Source organism: Megascapheus bottae, chromosome 11 (assembly GCF_031878675.1).
Source record: "Megascapheus bottae isolate mThoBot1 chromosome 11, mThoBot2.hap1, whole genome shotgun sequence".
Lineage (NCBI taxonomy): Eukaryota > Metazoa > Chordata > Mammalia > Rodentia > Geomyidae > Megascapheus > Megascapheus bottae.
This window is the reverse complement of record NC_143519.1, coordinates 50807438-50831299: the sequence shown is the minus strand read 5'-3', so window position 1 is coordinate 50831299 and position 23862 is coordinate 50807438. Positions and strand designations below refer to the sequence as shown.

Here is a 23862-nt window from a genome sequence, read left to right as displayed (position 1 = left end):
GAGGTGTACTTGTTAAAGATTTTAATTAACATTGATTTCTACATCATATTTCAAATGTCATGTTTAACAAACAAGTATTCAAGAAGAGAATCTCTAAATATAATCACTGGCACATAGATTTTAGAACATAATTAAAATTAAGCTGAGGGTTTTTATGTCATAGATACATGAAAAGGTTTGTATCTAATATGACTATATATTTGGTAATATCCAGAAAAGGTAGGGGTGAACTGGCATTTAGAAACCTCTTCATTTAAGCTCTTCAATCCTCTGTTGGCCATGTGACAATTCCGGTGGAAGCAACTGTGAAGGCCAAACAAAAAAATTATGGCTGTTTTCTGAAACACAGGAACAGGTAGGTTCATAAGCAAGAAAATTCAATATACTTGGGTATGCTTTTCACAATAGAAAAAAAGCCTAGGTTTTATGTTCTTGGATTCTATCTCAGAAATATCAGTGAGTGTTTCGCTAAAATTACTTGAATTCTAAAAGTAGGAAATACTTTTCATTTACTGCTTGTAAGATACCATCTTGGATCTTGATCACCTGCCAATCAATTCTTTGGTGTTCATTTTTAATACATTATATAAAAATAGCTTTACATGTTCTTTAAAAACTGGGGAAAAATCATTCACTCACCTAATTATTTTCAGTTTTGTTTTCTCTCACTTCCTTTTCTTTCTATTTTGGTGTGTGTGTGTGTGTGTGTGTGTGTGTGTGTGTGTGTGTGTCTGTGTCTGTGTCTGTGTCTGTGTGTCTGTGTGTGTGTGTTCTGATACCAGTGAGAGCTTGACCTCAATGCTTGAGCACTGTCTGAGCATTTTTGCTCAAGGCTAGTCTCTACCACCTGACCCACAGCTCCACTTTTAGCTTTGTTGGTGGTTAATTGGTGATAAGTGTTTCATGAGCTTTCCTGCCCAGGCCGGCTTTGAACTGCATCCTCAGATCTGACTCCTGAGTAAATATTTTATACTTATCCTTCATATATATGTAAAGATAGGACTAGTGCTTTTTTTTTTTTGCCAGTCCTGGGCTTGAGCTCAGGACTTGAGCACTAACCTTGGACTTTCTCAAGGCTAGAGCTGTACGACTTGAGCCTCAGCACCATTTCCGGCTTTTTTTTTCTATGTATGTGGTACCGAGGAATTGAACCCAGGTCTTCGTGCATGCTAGGCAAACATTCTACCTCTAGGCCAAACTCCCAGCCCCGAGGACTAGTGCTTTCTTGCAAATGAATTTTATTCCCTAGTTAATACTTTGGTTCACATTCTAAAGAGATTTTGCAAACATTGTGAGTAGCTGCACACGTTATGTACAGGACTGTCATTCTTCACTGTTTTTTAGTGTTGGGCATTTATTTTCAGATTTTTGCTAACAGATAATTCTACAATAAATGTTTTCATATAAGTAGTCCTTCTGGTTGTATAAAATTGTTTTGCACACATAAACTTCAAGAGGATAAGATTGTTGGATCAAATTACTTAATTCTTGTTGCATTTGACTAATAGAAGCATATTGATCTCTTAAAAGCTTGTTCCAAGTTCTCTTGCCTTGAGCTATATGTATGTGCTCAGCACCCATTTCTAGAATTTTGTGGAATTTTGTAGTATATGGGAACACACAGAAATACATTTCATAATATGGAAGAAGAGATGTATATGAATGAATATAATGGGTATTCAGTAAGTGTTTATTGATTGACTAGATGAGTAAATAAATAGCTGCTTCACAATTCCTGGGCACACGGACTGTAATAACAACTACCCAGGAAGCAGGGGTAGGAGAATCAAAGCCCCAGATTGGCCCAGGCCAAAGTTAGCACAAACCACAATTTGGAAAATAAACTAGAAGGAAAAAAGATTATGGCTTATGGTAGAGTGCTTGCCTAACAAGTGTAAGGCACCATGAGTTCAATACCCAGTCCTGTTAAATGCTCAATTTCTTACTTGGAAGAAAAAGAAGATAAGAATAATGTATTTGAAGAAAAAAAAAGAATAATGTATTTGTCCAGCACAATGAATGGTTGCATTTTCTTAAAAAGCTTGGTAGCTTCCTTTCAGCTTCTACTTTCATAGAAGTAAGATGCTATTTGCAGTGTGATAACTTTTATTGTAATGGACCATGAACCTCCTAAATACTGCCATCATAAGGACAATGCACTTTATCATCATTTCCAATCCTTAACTAAATCCATTTGGAAAGCAATTACCTGTGTACGATGGCTAGGCCATCTGTTTCTCCAGTAATCACATAAGCATGCCACTTAGACACAGGATGCATTTTTCTTCCATATTTCCGCAGAATTGTGTGGTGATGGTTTTAAAAGAAGAAAAGAATCAAGTCATTTTATTACGAATACAAGTACATGTCATAGAATCTGTGCATATGGATGTGAATAGTGGAGAGAGGCTTCATCCTTCTTTTGGGAGAAATGGTGACAGCCTTCTCTGAATGTCTCTTAATGGCAAAAACAACAGCATCAGTGGGAACTTCTAAAGACTGAGGCTTGCAGATACTGCTCAGTACTAAGACTTCACGAATGTTATTTAATGCTAACAATAATCCAATAAGCTTCTATCCTTATACCTAAGTAGATAGTTTGATCCCATTTAAAGATTAAAGAAATGGAGGTTTGAGGAGTGTAATTTCCCTAAGGTCTTGCAGGAAGTGACCTAGAAATGTGCTTCTAAACCAGAATGATCTAAAGCCCATGTTCTTAACTACTGTGAACTCATCACAAAATTAGTTCACTTACTGCTTGGGCTTCTTAGTGTTTTATGAGCCATTTTGTAATATTTGGATGTAAAGTGAAGATGAGATCTGGACACATCTGTCTGTCTCACCCAGGAAGCATCTTTGCACTTTTCCCCCTCCTTTTCCCTAAGTGCCTGGCTGAATGTCTTGCACTGTTTTGGGTGGATGGGATTCAATTCCCATTCACAGCTGGAATTTTATCTCCTTATCTCAAGAGTCTCTTTATAAAGTTATGAACTGTTGTAGATAGAAGCTGACATTTCTGCTTGCCTGTTCCATGCTGGACAACCATGTGGGTGACTGTAAGCATTTCAAAACAAAATAGATTTCCTTTGCTTCTAGGCTATCTCCAGACTTGTCTTTTTCCCACATTTCTATACTATGAATGGCACTGTCAGAGACAAGTTTGCTCAGAGTGGCTACTGAGTGCAGCTCACCTAGGATTCTTCCCCCTCCCTCACACATATCCCATCACACTAATTTCCATGCTAGGAAGCATGCTGCCCTCAAGCAAACTGGATTATCCACAGATGTCCCAACTAAAATGCCAGCATCTATTTTTTTTACCTTGCACAGTAGCTGTACAAAGATGTTAGAATTCCATGTGTCCATTTGTGACTACAAGGCATCTTGATCAATGTCATCCCTTCTGCCATTCTCCCCCATTTTCCCCCTCGGTTTACCTAGTTCCATTCATTCTTCATCAAGGCAATCTATGTTGTCACGGCACTACAATGATTAAAAAAAAACTCCTCCCCAAATATATATGTGATCTTTTTTCTCCTTTGCATAAGCCACCATAAGAATCCATAGTGAGCTTTTTTGTTTGTCTTTAAAGAAGGATCTTTACATTCCTTTCTCAGGTTTGCCTGGCCTTTTGTACCCAGCTTCTGTTATTTCTCTCCAGCCCTACCTCAGAAGACGATGGCATTCCAAACACTCTAGCTGCTCTGCATCACATCTTATCTGAAGACAGGTTTTCTCCCCTCTGATCCTCACAAAGCTCTTCTCCAGTCTCTGGTCCCTTCCTGTCTACCAACACTGTAGCTCCCCCTTATTTCAAAACTTAGCTCCTTCCAGAAAACCTTCCTCATTCTCTGGCATAGGATAGGAGCCCCACCTAGTAATCTTCACGCCCTGGACAGACTCTACCTACTCATTTGTCACACAACTTTGCAGTCACTTATTTGCTAGTCATATCGCACCATCCCTGTCAAGTAGCACAGTTTATCTTAGCCATATCTGATCTCTTAGGCTTCAGGGACACAGAAATGGGTGGATGTTGATAAGTGTGTGTGTGTGTGTGTGTGTGTGTGTGTGTGTGTGATGACATTCTATTTCTCTAAAGAACCCCAACTGATATGGAATTCTGTGGGGGTTTTTTTAATTGTAAAAGTTATGTACAGAGGGGATACAGCTGTTTATTATCTCTGGCCATAAAAGAAATGCAAATTAAAGCAACACTGAGATTCTACCTCACTGTAGTTAGAATGGCCATGATCAAGAAAACTAACAATAACAGATTTCGCAGGGATGTGGCCAAAATGGAATACTACTACACAGTTTGTGGGAATATAAAGTTGTTCAACCACTCTGGAAAGCAGTATGGAAGTTTCTCAAAAAACTAAACAGAGCTCTACTATGATCCAGAAATCCCACTCTGAGCATCCATCCAATAGAAAAGGGGATTCTTAAATCCTGATAATTTTCCTCCTTTCTGAAACCAAAATTGTTTTCCAACAAATGTTATAGAGACAGCAGTCTGTATGAGAACTACGATTCAAATAACAGTAAGTTTTCTAGATCCCGCAGCTCTTCCAGTGAGTAGCTCTCTTCCATCTCAACACCACCCCCTACACTTAAACCCAGATGTCCACAACTTATGGGACATTTCAGTTAAACTTTCCAGAAATGCCATGACTAAACCACTCCTGCTTCATGGCTCCTCAAAGTTCTGGGATCATTTCCAAATTTTACATCCCAAGTCTACAGTGTGTCTCTCTTATGAAGAGTTGTTCCTTCACATATGTGTGCACCTTGGGAAAGAGCTGACAAACTAATTTATATAAAGATGCTTTTCTTTCAGAAAAATGCCTTGCACTTTGTTATGTTCTTAATGTTGATAGTTTTGGAATGTCTTTTGAGTAGGTTAGTACGTACTCTTTATGACTTTCAAAATATCCTGGGAAAGTGAATGAAAATTTTATCATTGTGATTACCAGACACACTTTCTGGTATAGGAACTATTGAAGAGAAAGTGACTATATCTATCTATCTATCTATCTATTTATCTATCTTTATAAATATATGCACTGTGAATACCGGATTTTTAAAAATAGAACTACACTGATTCCCAAATGCTTTTCAAAAGCTTGTGAAAGGACTTGTGCATTGAAATATGGCAGAAGATCATTTCTGATTACATACTATTTCTTTTATTTTTTTTTGTCAGTCCTGGGCTTGAGCTTGGGGCCTGGGCACTGTCCTTGGACTTTCTCAAGGCCAGAGTTCTGCCACTTGAGCCTCAGTACCACTTCCAGCTTTTTTTTTTCATATATTTTTATTGTAATTAATAGAAGGGTTACATTATATTCACCAGATAGAAGGTGCATTAATTCACATACATTGATACCCTTTCTCATGTCTTTGTCCCATTTCCCTCCCCCCAACCCCCACCACTCATCTTGCTTTCCCCCTTTCCCTATCCAATTTCAAATAACCAAATACAAATATATCCAATATATCAGACAACAAAGTGAGATACTATAACAATATGAGATAACCAAGGGACAGCAAAAGAGATGAGAGATAAAGACATTAAAGACAACAATCACTCATTATATGGCTTTTGTTTCTATATCCTAGAGGTCTTTTCATTTAGCGTCATACTATATGGCCTTATGTATCTAGGTTTAGCTCTATTACAAATCTCTGCTATGAGAGCCCAAGGTTTCTACTGATTATGACAAATGAGGGAAACCATTGAGCCTATGTTCCTTTGAGTCTGGCTTCCTTCACTTAATATGATTTTTTCTAAGTCTTTCCATTTCCTAACAAATGGGGCGATGTCATTCTTTCTGACAGCAGCATAGAATTCCATCAACTGAGGGACATCTAGGTTGGTTCCATATCTTTGCTATGGTAAATAGTTCCAGCTTTTTTTTTTTATGCATGTGGTACTGAGGAATTGAACCTGGGCCTTCATACATGCTAGGCAAGCACTCTACCAGTAGGCCAAACTCCTGGCCCCATACTTTTTCTTTTAAACCATTTAACAGAGCTTAAATCAAATCACAGGATTATATGATTCATTTTGAAAATTACTTCACACACACAAAAAAAAATCCAAAGATTAAATACTTCAACTGTTGTCTTTTGAGACAGGCAAATGGTCTTAAAACTGGATTTTCATTGTCTTCTTGTTCGAAATTATCTCTATTAGGATGATTAGTGCCAATATTTAAATTAAGCAAAGAAGCAATTAGTACTTGTTAAATGAGAATGAATTAAAGCTACTAGAATTTCCTTATTCTAAAATTTTGCATAATAATTACATAATGACTTCACCAAGAATAGTACTTTCAGCTGTAGTTTTAAGTGTAACTTTTGAAATAAACTATGGTCACAATTAGCTCTTCATCTAGTTTATTTAATCTTGGAGGTATTTAATTTTTGACATAAATTTGGAGGAATTTTTCCTAGGATTCTTTTTTCTTTCCTTCCTCCCCTTCCTCTTCCTCTGCCTCCTTCTCCTCCTCTTCTTCCTCCTCTTCCTTTTCTTTCTCCTCGTTTTTCTCTTCTTCTTCTTTCTTCCTTTTTGGTGCCTGGTAAAAGAATATATGACCTGAGTAATTTCCACCATGAACTAGAGTCTGGGCACCATTCCTGAGCATTTTTGCTCAGAATTAACACTAATACTTGAGCTATAGCTCCATTTCTGATTTTGTTGGGTTTTTGTTTGTATGTTTGGGATTTTTATTTTTGATGCTTAATTTAAGAGTCTCATGGACTTTCCTGCCCAGGCTGGCTTTCAACTGTGATCCTCAGACCTCAGCCTCCAGGGTAGCTAGGATTACAGATATGAGCCTCTAGCAATAGTTTTGAATTATTATTTTTAAGAACAAATAAAAAGGCAGAAATTCAGAACTTCTGGTTCAGAGTTAAGGATGTAAGATATGATATCTTTTCGCCATGAAGTGCTATTCCTTTTCATATATCAAGTCGGAGTTTGGGGGTAGGGAATACCACCCAAAGTACTAATTAGACTAAGTATGACAAAAAAAATAGTGATCCAAAGATTTTAAGGAGTAGTCCTTTCATAATAAGGAGGTATGTGAATTAAAATGAAATCCAGGCTTTCAGGATTATTGTGTGTACGTGTGTGTGTCGGGGGGGGGGGGAGAAACTATATGTATCTCAACTCCATATTGTGAGACTTAACATTTCCCTAGAAAGTCATGATCAGAATAGATAGTGTTTATCTAAGTCTGGGAAGTCCAGATTTGTTTATAACTAAATCTGGGAATCCTGTAGAAGTTTGCTGGACCACTACAAAGAAAGGCAATACTCTTAAGTGATCCACCAACCAAAGAGCAGATTAAGTGACACCATGTACATAGCATTACCAGCAACACCACACAGAATTCACAATCCACTAAGAAAATGATGATTTTGATGCTAAGAGGCAATGGATGAAAAGATCAAATGCATTATTTGGCCCTTTGGATACAACTAAACAGCAATGGTTGAAAGAAGGTGAGATAAAGGTGGGTATGTGATACTGGGTTCACTCATCAAGGCAGACATTTATCCAAGTGAATTTTCCAATCATTGTTCCAACTTTGGTAAGGAACACGTAGTGGGTCATTTGTATTCAACACCAATAAAGTCACAAGAAACTCATCCAATAACACTTATTGTGCTCTTAATAAATATAAGCTGTGGAGCTTGATATTTTGCTAGTTACCTTTACAGTCTGCATAGACCAGAATAGGGGAGGAGTGGGGGAAAATTCTGTCATGAAGACCCTGTAAGTGGCCGTCAAACATGAATGGATAAATGGAATGAATAACTCTTCTTGACAGTTGGATTTTTATTTCATATTTAATAAAAGGTGGTCTTTCCCACATGAATTTTTTCATATGTTATTCTTAGGTGTACTAAAAAGGATAAGTGGAAGAAATTAGGCAATGAATTTCTTTTCTTTTTTCTTTTTTTTTTTTTTTGCCGGTCCTGGGCCTTGAACTTAGGATGTAGGTACTGTCCCTGAGCCTCTTTGTGCTCAAGGATAGCATTCTACCATTTAAGCTCAGTGCCATTTCTGGCTTTTTCTGAGTAGTTTGTTGAAAATAAAACTCTCACAGGCTTTTCTGCCTTGGTTGGCTTTGAACCATGAGCCTAGAACTTAGCTTCCTGAGTAGCTAGGGTTATAGGCATGAGCCATAAGCATTTAGTGTGGATAATACATTTCTAAGGACAACTACATCACAACTGACATCTGACAATCTAAGATTATAAAACCATTTTAAGATTATAAGATTAAGATTATAAGACAATACTTATCCATAGCTTACTGACTATGGAACAAGCTTCAATACTGTCAAAGTCTCTAGCTTTGCCTCTCCTTTCCATTCACATTAACTGTTCCCTTGCATTTCACATTCAGCATTCTACACATGTATCCCAGACAACATATCAGTTCTCCAATATGCATAGGCTCTGAAAAGTCCTGTCAGCTCTGTTTGAGGCAACATTGTCATCCTAGCTTATATAGCCATAAGGAACCGGCTTGATGAAACTCCATTATCTGAGGGAAGCATTTTCAGGAAGTCACCTGGAAGATGTGGGCAGCTCAAACAAAAGAGATGCCGAAAGGAAAGAGTATCCAGGCAGACAGAGGCCAGATGGTAGAATGGCACATGAGAGAATTTGGATTTCATTGTGATGCTGTCAGAGCTATCTAGTCTGTTTAAATGACATAGCATGGTCTGACTTCATCTTTAGGATATTTTCTGTGATACCAGGAAGATGGATTAATGTGGGAAAAGATAAGGCAGGAAAGATAATGTAAAGATGATTAACAGGAGCACAGTGAGTGGTGATAGGGGTGCAAAGGAGACCAATACAGCATTGGAAAGTCTTGGAACACATTTCAGTCACACTTAACCAAAGCTGCTCAAGAACATAGGACGTAAGAGGGACACAGTGAAGACTGCTCAGAGGATTTAAACCTGGGCAACCAAGAAACCTGTGGTGGCATCAAGATAAATGGAAAGAAAAATCATGAAGAATTGATAGCAGAAAACAATCATATGTTTATGTGAGTGACAGGATAAGAGGCAATCATTAACTCATGTAAATTTTCAAAGTATCTGCTACATCTCAGGTGGTGGGAATACAAAGGACAAAATGTTTGGAGTAAACTAAATGAATACAGGTTTATATTGCCATATACAACTTTAAAATAATCCTGTTCAAGTTGTATTTCAGATATAAGGTTTTTGTTTTCTTTTGTTTTACTAATTCTGGGGCTTGAACTTAGGGCCTGTGCACTATGCCTGAACTTCTTTTGCTCAAGGCTAGCACTCTACCACTTGAACCACAGTACACCTTTTCCTGCCTTTTCTATGTATGTGGTACTAAGGAATTGAACCCAGGGCTTCATACATGGTAGGCAAGCACTCTACTACTAAGCCATATTTCCAGCCCAAAATAAGTGTTCTTAACAAGTGTTTTGACCAAGAGGCTAGTATTATAGCAGAAATTTTATAGGGATGCAAACACACACTTGCAAACACACACTCACATACATACACATCACACAAATGGCAAGGAAAAAAAAAGACAGATCAGTGTAATAAATCAGGATGACTTCAAGATACTGTTTTTCTGCACAATTTTAAATGCAGATAAACAAACGAAAGGCAAAATAAGTTCATTTCTGCTATACTCTTGGAAGGTAATCAATTAGTATTAGAGTTGTTCCCAAGAAATGATAGTGCAGTGGCTGGGCAAGAGGACTGAGAATCCCAAACCAGAGAAAAATGCTACAGGTCTGGTCTCCAAGACCAGGAATGAAGGATATGATCTGTATACACATCTGAGTTCAAGCAGAAGTGCCAAGGACATCTGGGATGCACACAGTGGTAAATGGAACCAATGTATACCAACTTGTAATTTGTGTGTGGAGGTGTATGTGCACATGCATGTGTGTGTGTGTGTGTGTGTGTGTGTGTGTGTGTGTGCGTGCGTGTGCGTGTGCACACACTGCTCCTGGTACTGTACTTGAGCTTTTGTACTCAAGGCTGGTGTTCTTCCATTTGACCCACAGCTCTACTTTCATTTAATTGGAGATTACATTCTAACCTGAGCTGCCTTTGCATTTTGCTGTGCTCACATCTCACATTGGCAGACCTTCAGGTCCTTAGATTGGCAGGCAGATCAGCAAACTGAATGGGGAAAACCCACCATGTTTTGTAGGTAGCACCGCCCAATGGACTGGAGGCCTAAATGGAACAAAGCTGAAGAAGGGGAAAGTGCATGCATGAAGGTGTGTTCTTGAGTAGAAGTGTGAGGTTTTTGTTGTTACCACCACCTGTGAACATCAGACTCTACATTCTAAAGTTTTGAATACAGATGTGTACTAGTAGCTATAAAGAAAGCTTCTAGGTATCTAGCCTCAGACTTGCACTGCATTATTGATCTCTCTGGTTCTGAGGATTCCAGCTTCTTGGACTGAAATATGTTTATAAGCAAAAGCATGACAATGGGAACTCTTGGTGGAAGACACAAAAGAGCTAACTCAAGAGGTCTCAGGTGGTTTGATGAAGTGAGGTAAATGCCCTAGAATGAAGCACTGGTAGGGATAGAGAAAACAGATAGAGAATGAAATGGGGAAATAAATGAGATGCTACAACATCCATCTTCTCAAGTCTTGTAATTATACTTAGTGCTTCCACACTGAGGGAGACATGTGTAAGGCTGTGTGTGTGTGTGTGTGTGTGTGTGTGTGAGTGTGTGTGTGTGTACTCGTGTGCATGCACACACTGGTCCTGGGGTTGAGCTCAGGGCCTGGGCACCAGCCCTAAGGATTTTTTGCTCTACCACTTGGGGTACAGATATACTTCTGGCTTTTTAGTTAACTGTCTCATGGAATTTTTCTACCCAGGCTGACTTTGAACTTCAGTTACCAGATCTTAGCCTCCTGAGTAGCTAGGATTACAGGTGTAGGGAAGCCATTTTTAATTCTTAAGGTCCTCCATTTTCAGATGGATGGAACTGCTGTTAACACACCCAGGTTCCACATTTCTTGTTCTGGATTCTGAAACCCTGGCTTTCATCTTGTCTTCCTGTTCACTCCTTCAGCTGCCTCCCAATGTTTGTCTTAGGTCTATTATTCCCCACCCCCTCCAGCTCCACCCCCCCAAAAGCAATATTTCCAAAGACCAGAAACATTATATATTTAAGATGACTGAACTAGCTATCACTTACTATTTGTAAGCCGATCACTTCCGATTAGAATGGAGCTATTCAATTCTTTTTTTAATTTGAAAATGTAACCAGTTGTTTTAAAAAGATAATTTGCAAAAGCCATATAATGAATGATTGTTGTCCTTAATGTACTATGTTATCTTTCATTCTCCTTTGCTGTCTCTTGGGTATCTCATATCGTTACAGTATCTCACTTTGTTATCTGATATATTGAATTTATTTGTATTTGATTATTTGAAATTTGATAGGGAAGGGGGGAAAACCAAGACAGGTGGGGGGTGGGGGGGAGGGTAATGGGTACCAAGACATGTGAAAAGGTATCAATGTATGTGAATTAATGCACCTTCTATCTGGCAAATATCATGTAACCCTTTTATTAATTACAATAAAAAATAAAAAAAATAAAAAGATAATTTGACTCGCTTGGATAATTATCTAACCAAAATATGTGGTTGTTTTGGTATCACATAGATATCATCAAATGATGTTATTAAATCATCTTACTGCTTTGTTTCCAGATTGAATTTCCCTGGTACCTTCTGAAGATTATTTTTTGATATCTTAACATTTTTCTTTACATACTTGTGAAACTTCTCACATTCTTCTTGTATAGCAAAAAAGATCTTTAGGCTTCCATGACAGAAAAACTCCGGTATTATACACAGGATAGAAGTTCAGATATATGTATTTTCCACAAATATGATTATGTGTGTGCATATATATTAATTATATTATATTATATTGAATACATACAATACATATTAATAAGTAGAAATAGAGGATTGTGCATTTTTATCCAGATGTTTAACATTTATGTCATTTCTACAATTCAATCAGCTATGAGCTCCAGAGATTATTTTTTTCCTTTTTAGTTAGCATACCGATAATCACAAGATTTGCTGTAATCAAGATAGAGTACATCTTTTATTTCTCCTTGATCTACCATATTAGATCAACTTAAATAGATTTTGTTTTAAGTAGGACACATTAGTCATTATCAACTAAGTACTTTTTTGGATTCAAGTTGTTTGCAAATTCATTGGATTTCTGATAGTATTTTTTACACATCCAAGGGACAGTTACTTGTCTTTTCTTCTTGTTATATGAATCATGATTCATTTAGTTCTCTGTTAGTGACAGATTTCCCTGTTAACACCTCAAGATTACATCTTAAGGGACCCTGAGACACGGATTAAAATGATACATTAAAATCAAGGTTGGGGAAATTAGTTCTATTATTGGAGCTCCTGCCAAATGTTTCTGTCAGTAATTTGAAAGCATACTGAATGCTTAAAATATCATTTTCATTCTCAATATGTATTTAATATAAGAAGTAGATAATGCTTATGAAATATCTTCAGCTTATTTCTTTCTAAATAAATAAGGTGGACTCTTCAGTGATTTTATGTGACTGTCACCTAAAAGGGCTAAAAAGTTGAACATTATTAAATATTCTAAAGGTTTTCAATTTTGTCTAGGTTAAATTATGTATAACATCAAATTAGTATTCTTTCATGAGTTATATGTTTAGTATAAAAATATGTTCTTCCTAAGGAAGTGTCTACACTTCTTAGGTTTTATAATCTTTAAATGGTTGAAAAAAGGAGTCATTCAACAGAGCAATTTATGAATACAAAGTCTTGAACAATGCCATCCTTTTCAACAAGCTTACTCATCTCTTTTAGCCCTCCTCTTTCCTTACTTTTCATAATTTTGTAGGATATACACTGGATTGTTAAAGGCCTCTATGTTTTTAAATTAAGTTAAATTTTCACATTACAATGCTTAGAATAAAGAAATAGTAATGGACTCAAGAGTCCCATAGACCACATTTGAAGTTCACCTTACCCACAGAATAACTATACAACCTTACTTAAGAGTAAATGTTCATCATCTTCATCATCAGTAAGATTAGCACTTAAATAGTTTGTAGTAGACTTAAAGGACATTGTTTAATTAAACTCAGCACAATGTCTGACACATGATAAATAAACACTGAAGTCCAGAGATTCATAGGTTTTCAGAAAAGATGTGAAAAATCTGCTGAACTATTTGAGAGACAATTGTTTTTGCTAAATTCATTAATATATGATCAATTAAATGATACCCAAATTACCATAATGTAAGACATAAGACATTCTAGTCTGATGGAATGATACTGATTTGTTAGTAGTGTTATCAGGAAAAGCAGAAGTATCCTGATAGATAGTGACAGTACAAATAAGAGCTTTGAGATGACTTCCAGATATGGATCAAGAGTACTCAGATCATAGTCACAGAAACATGAGTGGTATTTCCTATGACCAAATGACTGAATTCATGAGTTAACATCATTCACAACATGCTCAAATCTGCTGAGGGTGACACTTGGCCAATAATTACACAACCTCAAGTCAAAGTGGGGACTGGACCCAACCTGCACAGCTTAAGTTGTTTGCCTCAGTGCTTTCTAGGACTTTATCAAGAAGCCAATAATTCTGTTTCTGACCCTAAAAATGCCCATTACCTGTGTATCAGCAACACATAATAAATAGAAAAGAGCCATGAGATCAGGGCTAGCACTGAAGGGGAAAAAAACTCTAACATACAAGAGGCCATCTGAAGGTCTTTAATGAGTAAATAAATGAATACAGTTTTGAATTCAGTCACTCAGTTTGTAAAGTGAGTGCACCAAGTTTTGCCAGCTAAGAGTTAAAGAGCCCATTTCCACAATGATTAAAACTTTATGGTTTTCAATGTTTCTCCCAGTGTCTGTATATAATTTCTTGCTTTATCAAGCACAGTCTACTGAACATAACTGCATCTTCCAATGATGTCATGGCTCATGAAGCTTCTGGATTATCATACAAAATCCAGTCTCCTCTTTCAAAGGCAGGTAGAGCTGTAGGAAGGGTAAGAGTTGAGATGAAGGAAGAATGGCCTTGGTATATTAAATTTAAATTTTCTTTGGCAAATGCTTAAACCTTCCTTTCTAAATTCCATGTGGAATTTTAGAAATATTCTCTAGCAATTGCCTTATGGGACCTGTATAGGTTTTGCTATGATGAATACTTGATCATCGCTGAAATAGCTTCATTTGTTCCAGAAGTTGAGTAAGATTATCTATTACACACAAGGACACACCTGTGCAAGGCCCTAGCAATAAAGGAAACATAGCCTCTGCACTTCAAAAATCTCAGAGCTCTGATAATAGGTGGCAAGTCAATATATGATAAAAACTCATCCTTATAGCAATATATAATTAGCAGCACAGTGTGGCTAACTGTAATTGATCAGCTATTTAGAGGATTTCTTAGAGGGGTCGCTTTATTAGGTAAATTTGAAGCATGAGAAATAGTTCACCAAGGCCAACTCCTAAGGGCATCATCTATGTGGTGTATTAACAATAGGCCATCAACTTGTGTTTCTGAGGAAGAAAAAAATTTTGTGTGATAACAGAGTCTTCTCTCTAAAACAGAACATGGGGCCAAGATGGCTCCAGCCATGGCTGTGTCATCCAGGCTCCTTCTACCCTTTCCCACTGGTCCTCAGCAGGTGGCTTCTCACCTTGCAGTTAACATTACCTGGTTAACATTCTCACCTTGCAGTTAACATTGCTCCAGATAATTCCAATATTCAGGTGTTACTGTATCCAAAGACGCTCCTTGAGTATCTCTTTTTAGTTCTTTTTTTTTGGTAGTGGAATCTTTTTTTAATTTTATTTTTTATTGTCGGGTAATATATAGAGGGGTTACGGTTACATTCGCCAGATAGTAGGCTCATTACTTCTCACACATTGATAACCCTAATCATATTTTTGTCCCCGTTTCCCTCCCCACTCCCACCTAATCATCTCGTTTTCCCTCTTCCCTTTCCTATTTCAAATAATCAAATAAACATATATACAATATATATATATATTGTATATATACAATATACCAGGTAACACAGTCAGATACAGTAACAATATAAGATTAACCATAAGGGCAACAAAAGAGAAGAGAAATAACATAGTACATTGAGAACAACAATCACACAAGGTAAAGCTCTTGTTTCCATATCCTAGAGATCCTTTCATTTAGCCTCATCCTATATGACCCTATGTATCTAGGTTTTGAGCTATTGTAATCCTCTGCTAGGAGAGTCCTAGATGTGTACTAATTATTACAAATGAGGGAAATCATTGAGCCTATGTTCCTTTGGGTCTGGCTTACTTCATTTAATATTATTTTTTCCAAGTCTTTCCATGTCCTTAAAAATGGGGCCGTGTCGTTCTTTCTGGTGGCTGCATAGAATTCCATTGTGTATAAGTACCACATCTTGTTGATCCATTCGTCTACTGAGGGGCATCTGGGTTGGTTCCATATCTTTGTTATGGTAAACAGTGCTGCAGTGAACATCATTGTATTAGTGGATTTAGTATGCCCTTGTTTCTGGACATTTGGGTAAATGCCAAGTAGTGGAATTGCTGGGTCATAGGGGAGCTCTATGTCTAGTCTTTTGAGGACCTGCTGTACTGCTTTCCACAGTGGTTGAATGAGTTTGCACTCCCACCAACAGTGTAGTAGTGATCCCTCCTGGCCATATCTCCACCAGCATCTGTTGTTATTAGATTTCTTCATCATCTTTTTAGTTCTTCTATTTATTTTGTCCAGATTTTGTAAGACAAAAATAGACTGCAGGGGCCGGGAGTTTGGCTTAATGGTAGAGTGTTTGCCTAGTATGCATGAAGACGCGGGTTTAGATTCCCTGGTACCACATATGTAGAAAAATAGCTAGAAGTGGTGCTGTGGCTCAAGTGGTAGACCTCTGGCCTTGAGAAAGCCAAAAGACAGTGTTCAGGACCTGATTTCAAGGCCCAGGACTGGCCAAAAAACGGACCCCAAAATGTATACGTTCAGTGTGCAAAGTGATATTTTTGGTAGATGCACAGCCTTTCAAATAATTAAGCCAAATAAATTCATTTTTTTCTCTCCTTACATGTTTACTTTCCTGTGGTGAGAACATTTAAGATCTATTCTTGTAGCAATTTTTAAGTGTATAATACATTCACTATTGTCATCATGCTGTATAATAGATTTCCAGAACCTACTTCCAAGAAATAACTTACTTAACTACTTAACCAGAAGCTTTGTATCCTTTAAACAACATTTAAGCATTTCTACCACCACCTGCCCTTCCTTTATCTATCTATTGACCTATCATCTACCTAGCTAGCTAGCTACTTTTAAATTAATTCATTCACTCATTTATTCTTGCTGTACCTAGGACCAAACCCAAACCCTGGTGAATGTGATGCGAATGTACTATCACCAAGTTCTACCTCCAGTCTAAATATGTTTTTTCTTTTTGCAGGGTCTCCCTTTATAGCCCAAGTAAGCCACAAACTCGTGATGCTCTCGCTTTGGCATCCTGAGTACTATGATTATAAGAATTTGTCACCACATCAACCTCCCACTTCATTATTGAGGAAGGAAAAATCCTTCAAAGAAATCATTTGGAAAACTTACCCTTATGCTTCATTGTCATATAAGGGATCAAGAAAGTGAATTAAGTACAATTTTTTACTTCAATGTTATGAGCTAGTCTTTGAGAAAGAAAAGAAAGGAATGGTAAGCTCTTGGTTAGGTAACTCATAGTCTATCCAAACTAGTCTCACATTAAGAAAGGATTAAGAAATTTGAAATATTAAGACTTTTTGTTCATATCTTCTAAATCTATCTCCAATTATACTTCTAATGATTTGTGTTTGTTTTTTATCGTCTCAAGATCAATATGCTTTATATATGTTATATATAATATTAAATAATATAATACATTGTATATAATATAGACACAATTTATTTCTATTTGCAGAGGAATGTGAAGCAAGGAGAAACTATGCAACACAGGTGGGAAAAAAACCTAGATCCTGACAGAGCAATTTTTCCTATAATAATTCACAATTTATGTTTTTCTAGTCCATTACAGTATGATGTGAAAATATAATATGACATTATAGGTTTGTGTTGGTTTTTGCCTATATCAGGGGTCAAACTTGCTTAGCTGCTTCTATTTCACTTGAGCCATCCCTATAGCCTGGCTTTTGCTAGTTATTTGTTGAGATAGAATCTCATAGACTTGGTTTTCCCCCCTTCCCTATCAAATTTCAAATAACCAAATACAAATAAATTCAATATATCAGATAACAAAGTGAGATACTATAACAATATGAGATAACCAAGGGACAGCAAAGGAGATGAGAGACAACATAGTACATTAAGGACAACAATCATTCGTTATATGGCTTTTGTTTCAATATCCTGGAGGTCCTTTCAATTAGCTTCATGGGTGAGGGGTGTCAGCGGGGAGGGAAATGGGTACCAAGACATGTGAAAGGGTATCAATGTATGTGAATTAATGCACCTTCTATCTGGCAAATATCATGTAACCCTTTTACTAATTACAATAAAAAATGCAAAAAAAAGAATCTCATAGACACTTATGCCTTGACACTAGATCGTGACACCATAATCTCAACCTTTTGAGGACCTAGGACTACAGGCTCTAATTTCAACCTTTAGAGGACTCTAGGATTATCACCAATGACAGGCTCATAATGGATTTTCAAGGTGATAAAACCATTCTGTGTCTTGACTGTGGGGCTATATGAACATATATGTAACTAAAATTTCAGAAAACTCAACATGCACATCACATATACACATAGTGCAACTAAAACTGAGAAACTCTGAATAAGGTTAAAGGAAGGCATTACTTCACTGCCCATTTTTTGGTTGTGTTACTGTATTATAATCATGGATATTTTAGCCCTGGAAGAAACTGGACAGAGTAAATGGTTCCCTCTGTATTATTTCTTACGATTTCATGTGAACATGGGAATTTAAAGCTATTTCAACAATAAATCACAAGAACCATTTGTTCTGTTTCTGGGGTTTCTTACCAGTCGGTAGTCTTCATATAATCACTGGAATTTTAGAATGCATGTGATCATTAAAACCCCTTTAGAGGGGATGGATATAATCAAAGTCTATTGTGTGGAAATATCATAATGAAGCCCCTCACTTTACACCAATTTTAATCACTATCTAGAAACATTCTTTTTGAATCATCACACAATAATTTATATGAGTGAAATATATGTAACAACCCAAAGCTAGGAAAAAGATATTTTTCCACATTATATGTGCACTCTTTAAAAAAAAATGCTTAATAGCCTCTCAGACAAACTCCACCTTGACCTCCTTCATTCTTTCAATGCATGCTACAGGCTCAGCTTGACTGGATTCTGCCCTGACCCAAGTGTGCTTGCTTTGGGGAAATTCTATTTTTTCACTTGTCTAATAGATAATTCTTCATGTTGGAAAATGAGGTCAAGTAAACACATGACCACAGTCCTGAATTCTAGCTGTAGATACTGGGAGCTGTTTAGAATCTTGCCTGGTTTAGAAGAACAGTCTTTGAAAGCCCCAGAATAAAATGACCCAGTTTCTACACTCTCTTCAAAGGTATCATCTTTTGAATTGCCAGTGACCCTCAGAAATTTGCTAGCAGTAAATGGTGTAAAGGTGTTGGCTCTGTGTTCATAAAGAATTTTTCCCTGTAATCAATCCAGCCAACCAAACCTTGTCATTAGAGCCAGAGCATTGCTAAGCATGGCAACCACAGCTGCTGCTACACAGTATTAAATCTACTGATCTTGAGTGTGGAGTCCATCTCAAACAATCTTCAAATGTCCCATGCAGTCTCTTCCCCCAGGCATGAAGTATATCTTAGCTTTCTGTGAGTTTATAAAGACACCTCTTATCTCCTGGTAAATGTGTTCTTTAGATTTGCTGGGAACTTAGTTATTTCATATGACATGTGCAAACTGTGGAAATTAAGTGGACAAAGAGTCAAAAGAAGAACTATAGCTTTTTTTCAATATCACTTTTACAGGCACAAGCCTATAATCCTAGCTACTAAGGAAATCAAGATAATCTGGGTAAAAAAAAAATGTTCCAAAGACTCCAACTCAACCAATAACATGTGCCTGTTAAACCATTAAGTAGAATGTATACAAAGGAGGATCACTGTCCAGGCCAACTGGAAAGCAAAAAGAAAGAACCTATCTTTAAAAAGAAAAAAGAAAAGAAAAGAATGAAAGAAAGCAATAAATTCTGGGGGAGTAGCTCAAATGATAGAGAGCCTATCTAGCAAGCACAAGAGCTTATGTTAAAAATACAAATATCTCCAAAAGTAAATAAATAGATAAACGGCCTTTCACATGTTCTGCTTCCCTCATAACCAGGCCATGTTTTCCTGAACAAATCTCTTTTTGCTATGACAACTAAGTTTTTTCCTCATGCAATACATATAGTAGTAGGATCATGTACTGATCCTTTAATGAAAAATCCCCACAAGCTGAACCATTTGACTTTGGCCTACACTAGTCATGAAAATGATGGCTATTTACTGATACAATATGTTATACTACTAATATGTAATATACTAAGGTACATGGATTTATCATAATAACCTATCAGTTGGACTCTGGTTACTCACATCTGTAATCCTAAATTCTCTAAGTCCATGGTTTCAAGGCTGCTCTGGGCAGAATTTTACAGAACTGTACCCCTCTATCCAAATGATAACATGTGAAAAATGAGTACCATCTGAATTTAATATATAGTTTAGAATGTAGTATTGCTCCTATTTTAATTTTTCTGGTGTTGATAATGCAGTCTGGTATGTAAGATGCAGACATTGAGGAAAGCTGGAGAAAGGGTACAGAGGTAATTTCCTTCTACAAATCTCATAACTTCTTGTGAGTCTAGAATTATTTCATAATAAACAAACAAAATATTTTTGTCAGTTTTCAAAGAAGGCAACTAAGATTCAAGCAAGTGAAATCACTTCCCCTTATAAACAACTCTCAACCTAGTAAAATGCCAAACTGATATTTGAATCTCAGGACTTGACTTCAAAGTCAGGGTTATTTATACCATGGTGCTCATATCTACTCCTGTATTTATCCTGGAAGATCAACACCCAAGTGATACAGGAAAGTTGTCTAAGCAGGTGGAACACATTCTAGTTGAGGAGACACAGAGAAAGGAAAGACTTCTGTATCATGAAGGGTTGATTGACAGGGAAATCAGGGGGCTATGAGTGCTGGAATTTCAAAGAAACTGAGGACAGAGTGGGAAAGAAGAGGTTGAGATGTCAGGAGGCTGTGAACATGTGTCTTATTTTAAGAGAGTGGCTTGTTTCTACAGTAGACCCTTCAAATAGCCCTAGAAAAGGAAGTGAGTGGTCAGATTCCACTAAAGACTGAATATGAGCCAGTCCAGGAAGTGGAAGACTAGACAGTCACACTAAAAGATGGCATGAAAAGGAAGACACAGATGACCCAGTAGAATCTTCCCAGAGGAAGGGGCTGTGCTTTGCTTACCTGTGCTTTTTCCATTCAGCCTACACGAGTTTCTCGGACTTGAACTAATGAATGAATCCCATGATTCAAGAAACTGTTCATGAGTCCTAACCTAACTCCTGTTTTCTCATAAGGGAATAGCTCTGGTTGATCAACATGAAACAACCATTAAATTCTACTTGTAAAGTGTTAGTATACATTTTCTAATAAAGACAACACACCTTGCTCATTTTGTTGAAACATTTATGGCCAGTTACATATTTTAACAGGTAAATAATGACCCATAGATTTCTAATCATCATTAACGTTTTGTAATATATGCATATGTTTATATGTATATACCACACACATACATATATGACTTTCCATTAAGATAATGAAAATATAAGGTGGTACTAATTGTTGGTCTTCTGTACTCTTGATTATGTAAAAATTTGTTGTTAGTAGCACCACATGACTGCTAAGATTTGAATTTGAAAAAATTAGAGACTCCGTGTTCCATTTGCAGTAACCACATTTCAGGGGAAATGGTGAGCTTGACCATGTCAGAAGGTGCAGATAAAGAACATGTTCATCATCTCAGAAATATCTACTGGACAGACTTGCCTGGAATGGTCTACTTTGACTTATTAATTATTCCTTTCCCCTTTTTCCTTCTTTCATACCTTAGGAAGATCAACACTCCAAATTTATATGGGCTTCCTACATTTAAAATACAACTATCTGTATGTCACACTTCTTTGATTGCGTTTCAGTGCTACAATGTAACTTCCATACCTTTCATATCATTTCTTATTATGTGCTATATCATATAACGTAGTGTGTGTTCAATATGGCAAGGGTATGGTAAGTGGCATAACATTCTCTCCTCCAAAGAAATTCACATTCTAATCTCCAAAACCTGTGAGCATATTATGGTACATGACATTGAGGAAGTAAGGCAGATGGAATTTAGTTCATTAATCTACTTAGGTTCCATTCTATTATGCTTTGAATTTGAAATGTCCCTTCAAGCACAAATATGTTGAGGGTGTGTTTGTCAGCTGATGGGCTTAGGAAATCTATAATATGAACTGACCAATCATTCCTCTTTTGAATGATACATAGCATGATGTCATTATTGGAAGTTGAAGCCTCAGTGTGGGTGGGGGAGGATCTGGACTTTGAAGTCAAGCCATGGAAAAATAGACCATGTCCTAGCCTTTGTGTGTGTGTGTGTGTGTGTGTGTGTGTGTGTGTGTGTGTGTGTGTGTGTGTCTTATTCTGAGCAGCCATGAGGTTAAGCAGTCTAACTAACACTCTAGACTGTCAGGTAAAACAAATCCTTCCCTTAAGTTGTTTCTTCTATATATTTCTGTCACAACGAGAAAAATTGAACTACTATAAGTCAGGAAGGTTTTCCTAGACCATCAAAGCAGGCCTAATATAATCACAAACATCCTTAGAAGTAAGAGGTAAGAGTAAAGAGAAGAGTTGGTGTCCGAGTGATTCAGTGTGGGAAAGAGGAAAGACTGAAGCTATTAATGAATTCTGAATCTACAAGCTAAAAAATTTCTTCCCTATATCCTCTGAAAAGGGATGTAGTCCTTGATTTTATTTTGCCCAAAGTAGTTTTGGATTTATAAGCTCTAGAATGGCTTGATAATAGATCTGTTGCTTTAAAAGACTCAGTTTATAGGCAGTTGTTTAGTAGCACTAAGAATCTAATACAGAAAGCTTTTCAAAATTCAGTAGAACTGGTATAACCTTATTTTTTATAACAGTCTTTTGATCATTTTATCTTTATTTAGCAGTTAAAAGGAAACAGATTTTTTTAAAAGAATCACTGAAGTTTTAACACTCAGGAAACTTTTTTGATTTTTCCTATGATATTGAAGCTTCATAATTGGCTAGGTGACCCCAAACTTCACAGAACTAAGTGGAAGATTGGGTCAAAGAGGAGAGCAAGACTTGAGCAGAGCCTCTATGTGCAGAGTTGCTAATGAGGTACAGTTATTTGCCTGGAAATGAGAGTGAGGTTCTCTGTACTCAAGATAAAATTAGCTAGCCTATTTTGCTTCAGGAAAAAGACAAGGAAATAACAGAATTTTCACAAACATTAGGAACCAATGCTCAATTTTTTTGTGAAAGCAATTTAATAATTGTTGTTCTATTGTATCCAATCACTGAGATTTATGTGTTATTGGATGAGATTTTATTTTCCATTTTGTCATTTTCTTGGTTTAATGTGCTTCTGAAGACAATAAACACTAAATTTAGTGTCAAATAAAAAACATATTTTTTTAAAAAAAGGAGGAAGTAATAAGAATTTATGCTAACATACAGGCCACTATTCTCATATGACCCACCAAAAAGCTTATAATGTAGCCAGATATCAGAGGATCATGATTTCAAAGCCAGCCTGTGCAGGAAAGCCCCTGAAATTCTTATCTCTAATTAAGCACCAAAACAAAAAATACTGGGAGTGGAGCTGTGGCTCAAGTGGTATAAGGCTAGCCTTGAGCAAAATAGCTCAGAGACAGTGCTGAACACCTGAGTTCAACCCCAGGACCAGCACATACACACACACACACACACACACACACACACACACACACACACAGAGGAGGAGGAGAAGGAGAAGGAGGAGGAGGAGAGACTGTGATATAATGAGAGATAAGAAATAATTTTAAAACCTCCTAAACTCATATATTCAATCCCATCTTTGCCTATCTATATTATCGAAATCCCTGTTTCCTTTGAAGATTTGAAGAACAATGTTAAGCTGAAATAAGGAATTGAAAACAAATAGAAAAGGCCAAGAGAAGAATGAGAAAGAAGGAAGAAAAAAGAAAGCAAGGAGGGAGGGAGGGAAAGAAGAAAGGAAGGAAGAAAAGGAAGGAGGGAGGGAGGAAGGAAGGAAAAAAGGAAGGAAGGAAGGAAGGGAGGAAGGAAGGTAGGAAGGAAGGAAAGAAGGAAGGAAGGAAGGAAAGTTTGATACACTGTAGAATCCAGATAGCAGGTAAATTTGTGGGTACTATGATAAAAATCATAAATAATTTCTTGATTTTTTTCACTGCTCTTGCCAAGAGTCATATATCCAGTTGCCTACTGTCCATCTCAGATTTAGCTTGCCATACAATGAGATGTTTAAACTTTCTCTACTCAATTTACCACTTCTCACAACTTTCCTGACCCAACCACTGAAGCTAGAAAGCTCCATTTGCTCCCCAAAATCATTGTTTTCT

General features: G+C 36.9%; 1 long non-coding RNA gene across 1 annotated transcript in view; it reads left to right on the top strand.

The window, feature by feature from the left end:
• The window catches only part of LOC150057061 (uncharacterized), a 347640-nt gene extending 324069 nt beyond the window's left edge, over positions 1-23571 (top strand). Inside the window, exon 2 of the long non-coding RNA XR_016537035.1 lies at positions 23516-23571. This is a non-coding gene — a long non-coding RNA (uncharacterized LOC150057061). The remainder of the gene's footprint in view (positions 1-23515) is intronic.
• The last annotated feature ends 291 nt before the right edge of the window (positions 23572-23862 follow it).